Raw genomic sequence first — 7,286 nt, forward strand, 5'->3', positions numbered from 1 at the left:
TGCCACCACGCGGTGCGAGCTAGGTACCTGAGCAGCTTGTCTGCAGCTAGCGCGTCAATGACCTCCTTCGCGAACTCTGGACGGGCGATCCGGGTTAGTGATCGCACCTTCTCGGCGTAGTCTCGGAAGTCCTCGCCGGGTTGGCGTCGGCGCGCCTCTAAGGCCGTCTTTGCCCGTATCGCGTTGCGCGTGCCGAAACGCAGGTCTAATCTATGCATTAGTTCCTCTAGTTGGGTTTGCGCGCTATCGGGTAGTGCCTCTACAAAGTCGGCTGCCCGCCCATCCAGGTTCAACGTAAGTTGTCGTAACGCCTGCGCGTACGACCAGCCATTAAGCTCTTTAGCCCCTATGATATTGCGGGAAAACGCTTTCCATGTAGGGGTCCCCTGGCCGGTGAACACATGCCTTACCTTTACGTGGAGTAGCGTGCCACCTTCCCGTGAAGATGTGAGGGTTCGTACGACTTCTGACGCCAATATGTGGGGGCCGTTGGCCCCCGGGGTCTCCCCCGCCTGCATCCCCGATTCCGTTTGCGTTACCGCACCACCCTAATACCCGCTAGGGTTTCACCGGCATTGGTACGTGACGCCCCCTACTTATACAGCCTCGCGCAGCGCTCCCACGCTGCGAGCATACGTACGCACAGCATCATCAATCAATAGCCAAACTCCCCCTTTCTACACCGCTACGTACAGCTCTCGCACGCCGCGAGCGTGTGCCCGTCTACAGCCCGGTGCAGCACTCGCCTCCACGTCGAATAACCACGTTACCAATGCGCACCTGTATCAGACACGTAGCGAACGTACGCCCACACCCACACACAGCTCCACACGCGACACCCACTCGTAAGACCACTCGAGGCTGCGCTGGATTATTAATGGTTTATTCTCGGATACCTGGGAATTGATGTTAAATCAGTATGAATCGACGAGGCTGGCCTATTCTACTACCCCTGAACCTATTCCCTATTTATCGGCTTATGATACTAAATAACCTTCTTACTCACGGTTCGAAGTACCCGGTGTCCCGTGGATTCTCCTTGCTGCTCGTCTGGGCACGTCGCACGGACGTCTGGAGGGCAGAGCTGGGAGCCGCCTTGATCGCTGGCTTCTTGGAGTTAGAGGGATATCTACCCGTTTGCGCCCCCCTTTTATCGTCCCTACATCAAAGAGATGCCGCCCCGCCTGTGGTTATGCACTCCCAGTTTTTTTTTAACAATGGGCCCGCGCCAGTCAGGGCGCGTGCGGCGGTTCCGGGGCGCCTTTGCTATGCTAATAAGATGCGCTGCGTGCTGCAGCACTTATTCTAATTATGCTCCTCCATAACAATGCTTATGCGCGGCGCTTATTCTAATTATGCTCCTCCTTATGCCCCTCTGCCTGCCCCGTCGATACGCGTGTGTGTGGGGTGCGTTTCAACCGCGGTGGCCGAGTGGCCCCTCGCCGCGACCATGCAATCTTAATGCCGGTCACAGCACCGCAGTGCGAAGCAGCGTCGGGGGAGGTCGTCCAATTTCCTGGCCGCAGGAAACCGTGAAAGTTAATCCCGATAAGGGCTTCTCGGATAAAAACCGGTCGGCCAGGTGACTTCCCCTCGGAGCTCTATGGGGTGGGGGGGATGCGTGCGGGTGTGTTTATGTGAGGTGAGGAGGACGCGGGGGTCGGCTCCGTCACTTGGTGGTGGCGAGGTCTGGGTGGGGCGCCTGCTGAACGGCTTCGTGGCGGCGGCATCACATAGTGGGTTCACTCTCCAACACACAGCCGGTTAGTGCTGAAGTTGTCACTGGTTGTCACGTTTCGACTTAAAGCGTTCGTGACTGCAGGGATTCATCTTATTGGTTCTTTCGTAAAAGTCACGTAGAATGGAAATAATAAAATAATAAAAATAAAACACAATAAAATAATTCTCACGACGTTTCGGCCACAACGCAAGCAGCCGTCCTACGTGACTTTACCGAAAAAACCAAGATGATGGTTGTCACGTGTTGTGCGTGGTGACGTCACCACACACGTCCTCATGTATAGCAACTGAGGCGCGCGTCTCCATAGCAACCATCCTCTATTAATCAGCTGTTTGAATTTAAGGCGGTAACAAACAACTTACATCGCTGACTAGCGGAGACATCGACAAATATCCCCCGTGTAGCCTTAACAGACTGTTGGGGCACTTGTCAAGGCCGGCACAGTGGCACACGAGGAGGTGGGAGGCCAGCACAACACCCTGCCGCCTTTGTCTCCCAGTGGCGATGTTTACTACACATGGCACCAGGTACACATTTGAGGCCGAGTCGACCTAGGGGAGGCCCAGGACAGGTTGTTCAGATCATTCGTTGGCAGCCGTGAGCGGGAATCCAACTCGGTTGGCCCAGGTTCGTAGCGCAGCGCGACGCTAACCGCTGCGCCACCGCTCCCCACGCCGGGTGTCAGCGCAGCCCTGAGCGTCAGAGACGCGGACACCATGGGGCTCCCATCACGAGGAGACCCCACGTGGAGACGTTTCAACGTGAACTCACGCCTCGCTGACGTCGCTCCTTCACACCGTTGCTGTGGTCCAGGATGCATCTAACACGACGCGTTGCGTTGAGTGAGCGAGCGGCCTGGCAGAGCGGCAGCGATGGACCGCACAGAGGGATCCGCTGAGCGAGCATCTGACTGTCACCTATCCAGTGACGAGCACGAGGCCCAGCCCAGCCCTCACCAATTAGAGACCAGCACATGAAGTGGGGTTCGAGGAGGTGGTGGGAGGGCGCCCTGGGTTTGGCGGCGGGGTAGGGGGAGCCGGAGGAGTAGGGGGAGGGGTTGAGATAGTGGTAGGGGGAGGGGTAGGGATTGGGGGAGGGGGTGCAGGGTGCTATGGAAGGGGACGTGAGGTGGGGGGGGTTGTCTGGGTGGGGGGGGGGCTTGGGGGTTGTCACGCGAGAGGAGGGACCCCTAGGGGGTGGGGTTGATGGGGTTGTTGGGGGCCACTTGAGGTTCAGTTGTTTTACTGCCGGAACTGGTCGATAGTTGCGGACCGAGTCACGAATCGCCGTTTGGATCCCTGCGGGGCCTGGAGCGGTATTGGTCCGCACCACGCGAGGGCGCTGCCGCTCCACCGCAGGGATTCGCAGGACATGCTGAACAATGAAAGTACACGGGAGATTTCAAAAGAGGCTGTGGCCAAATCAACCCGGAATGTCGCCTATTTTTTTTCGAGATCTCGGAAGCTACGCAAGGTTTGAGCCTGGACTGTAGTGCTTGGATTGGTGAGCGGCGTACACGTCAGAGTGCGGTGTGCAGATTACGCGTTGTGCCTCTCTCAGATGCGCATTCAGATTCTGCCCCTTGTTGATCAGCGCGATGTTTGACGTTCCCTCCACTTGCTGGGAGCATCGTCAAGATTTGAAGCTTCTTCAGTTCTAAAAAAAAATTTGAGGAGCATTGACATCTTTCATTCTTCGTTACGGTGGAGCTGAGATTCCAATAATAATTGTTAAAATTCTTTTATTTCCCTTCATGTAGAAGGGAAAAAAAAAATAATACAAATAAAACAAATAAATTCTCACATTTGAAAAACCGCCACTTTTTACAAAATTTCTAGCTGGTTTTCACACCTGATGACGATTGCTTGTGTTGCAATCGAAACGTCGTTAGATTATAATAGTTTATTATTTTTTTAATTTCCCTTCTACGTGACTTTACCGAAAGAACCAAGAATATGAATCCATGCAGTCACGAAAGCTTTAAATCGAAATAATTGTTAAGTTATTTAATGAGCTTCAGGATACTCCTCGAGCCATGGGTAAGGTTCTACATATTTGTTCAAGTAACGAGACATTGACTGGACATGAAGGGACTCGCATTTGTCCTCTTCAATCGATCTTCAGTCTGCATGCCAACATCGCCCTCACTAAAGTGGGCATCGGTGCACATCACAGCAGCACGGGCACGGTACCGGGGTCACAGAGCAACAGAAATGGAACAAAAGAAACCCGTAACGACCTCAGCGGGTCAACTTGCAACTGCACACAACGAATAGCAGAACATTAAGTACCAAATAAAGTGAATCATACGTAAATACAATTAGGAATAAAATTAATAATATGAATGAATAATACAATTGTAAATAAAATGAATAAGTTACGCGAATTGACACGCTAAAATAAAATGTAACTTTTTTATATAATTTTAATAAAGTGAATTATTTCTGAATAATAAGTTAATAATAAAATAAATATTTGTAATTTACGTCATAATTTAAATAAAATAATACTAGAAAATAATGTTTATAAAATATGTACTAATTTTAATAAAATTAACAATGTATGAATAATTATTGAATAATAAAATAAACAACAAGCAAATAAAATAAATAATACATTTTTCGGTTTCCACCCCCTTGTTAAATGGTGGATGTTAGGGGCAGGCGAGTGTGAGTAGCTGCCTTCTTGTACAGAGCACGGAGTTGAGAGACACTGGGCGCGTTGTGGACGTCCTGTGGGCAGGGCATGCTCGAGACGGCTCCTGCCCCCAGCGTCGGGTGGACAATCCCGGTGCGGTTTGGATGAACTTTTTCAATCGCACGAACGCCACCCACCCATTGTACATCACATAACGTACGTGGGAAATCACCGCTGTTGGGAATATTTTTTTTTTATCAAATGAACCATGCGTGATAGAACCCTCTGCATGTATGCACACGAGCTACAATATAAAAGTGAAACAGTGTGCGTACGTCAATGAGAATGGATGTGAGGGATCGTGAGTAGCAACGCTGCTGAGTTTCTCACAGCGCAGCTGCTCGAGTGGAGGAGGAGAGGCGAGTTTAATGATGAACCCGAGTACCCAGACACATCTTACGCGATGGAGCAGGTGGAGATGAGTCAACTTGCTGTACTGCCATCTGCTGGCAAGCCAGGGTATGATGACCTCAGTGTCCAGGGGGAAGGGAGTGATCCGCCTGGATTACAGAGGATACCTCCCTCCTCAATCGAATCCGGTGCTGGATTTCAGGCACGCATTGCCACAGCCCGTGCCATGCAGGTGTTGAGTAGTTCCTGACGTACGTACTCGGAGATGGAGGTAAGTTAGGGGCTTTCGCCAGGGTTTTTTAATGCTGTTACAATACTACACAGGGTACACAACTCCCAGGGGCTAGGGGTCCTACTCTGAGTCCGGGTCCCTGCCGGCTAGCTCCGTGTCGGATCGTGGACTCTGCCGACTCCACCGACCGGAGAGAGAGCACCTCTACGGCTACCACCGGCTTCTCCCCAGACTCCCTATTCGATCCCTCTCTCTACCCCTGGTTCCCTCTTCACCCTGTTTACTTTCCCCGTTCCCACAGTGACCCCGCTTACGTCACGGGGTATCCCTTAAGTACCCTAGGAGACGTGACGTCATGTGCACTGTCCAGCGCGCGTGACCCCACGTCCCGTGACGTCATCGCACTGGACAGCGCACACGACGCCACTACTCTCCTCTACTCCTCTACATCACCCCCCCCCCCCGTGAAAAAAAAACAGCCGACCCGGCTGCAATCACCCCGCAAGCGGGGCCCCACACTGGACTGAAGACCGAACAATCACGAGTTCGTGTGCCTGAAGTAAAAAACGGCTGCTAGACAAGTCAACCTTAGGGCAGCACGGCCCCTCAAGCAGAACAGCAACAACAATCACAACAACAAAAAAACAAAACAAATAGAGCCCGAAGGCCTCATCCGCCGGATAGCGCCGAACGGGCGCCAGGGGCTGGGCCCGCTGAATGGCCATCAGGGCCGTCACCGCAGCCGCATCCCCCTCGAGCGGGTATGCGCTGCTGGCCTGCTCCCACGTGCGGCGCCCGCCACCCGTGCAGGTGGCCCGTCAGCGGGCAACAGGCCCACCGCCGTGGCCTCCGGTGACTGGGGGGTCTCTGTTGGCCTCACTCGGGAGGGGCCTGGGGGCACACACACAGGCCGGACGTCACCTCCGTCAACGAGACCCGGCCGGTCAGGCACGCCGGATACATCATCAGCCGGCCGCTCCGGAATTGGGGGTGGATCCCCCAGGGTAGATAGAACATAACGTTTGAGTCGGGACGGGTGCACTTTCCACTGCCGGCGACCGAACCTAATCCAGACGCATTGCGGCCTCCACAACCTCCACGGGGGCCTGCCAAGGGCGATGCAATTTGGCCGATGTGCCAACGGGGACCTGGGGACAATGCAGCCACGCTTTTTGACCCGCAACCCACGGGAGGCCAGCTGCCTGGTGTTTGAGCAGCCGCTCATTAGCTGCCTGCCGGCTTGCGGAATTCTCGGCAGCGGCCTGTCGCGCCTTGCGCAGCCGGTCAAGCGCGACCTTCAAAGGGGCCGGCACCGCCGACCCCTTCCTGGAGGAGCCAACGTCCATCTGGACGTGCACCGGGGGCTCCGGTTCCCTACCGTACATCAAATAAAAAGGCGAAAATCCCGTGGAGGCATGAGGGGCCAACCGATACGCCGCCAAGACCCCTGGGACGAACAGGTCCCAGTCTGACTGGGACGTGTTCACCTGGTGGCACAGCATGGACGTAAGGGTGCGGTTCAAGCGGTCTACCATCCCGTCTGACTGGGGGTGGTAGGGCGAGGTGCGGATTTTCTTGGTGCCAAGGAGGTCACACACCTCCTTGAGCAACCTAGACGAGAAATTCCGCCCCTGGTCAGTCAACAATTGTTCCGGCGCGCCCTTGTCAAACACGTATCCCTGGACGAAGGTCTCGGTGATAGAAGAGGCCGACTGATCGACCAAAGGCCATGCCATGGGCCAACGTGTGAGGTACTCAACGCCCACCAAGAGATATTTGTGGCCCCGTTGGGATGCAGGGAATGGCCCCAAAATGTCGAGTGCCACGAGCTCATTAACGCGAGAAACCTGGATGGACTGCAGCGGGGCCCGGTCCCGGACAACTGAGGCCTTCCTCCACGCGCAGTCGTGACAACCCTTCAAAATCAGTGCCACGTCACCCTCAACACCCGGCCAGTAATAGTCCCGCTTAAGGGTCAATAAGGTCTTGTGGTAGCCAAGGTGCATAAGCTTCTCGTGAATGGCTCGGGTTAATTTACCACGCAGGCTAGTGGGCACAACCACACAATAGCGTTCCAATTGGGCATCCCAACGCATGAGGAGTCCGTCATGCACGGCGATCGCTGGGGCAGCCGACGAAGCTGAGCTCCGGGTCTTATGCCCGACGCGGCGCCGTAGCTTCAGCAGAGAGGAATCCTCCATCTGCAAGCTGGACCATACCTCCCGGGGGAGTCCAAGGCCGAAATCCGCGGGCGCCGCCGCACCT

This window comes from Lethenteron reissneri, chromosome 65 (genome assembly GCF_015708825.2).
Source record: "Lethenteron reissneri isolate LAM-NWPU_2019-01 chromosome 65, ASM1570882v1, whole genome shotgun sequence".
Classification (NCBI taxonomy): Eukaryota; Metazoa; Chordata; class Hyperoartia; order Petromyzontiformes; family Petromyzontidae; genus Lethenteron; species Lethenteron reissneri.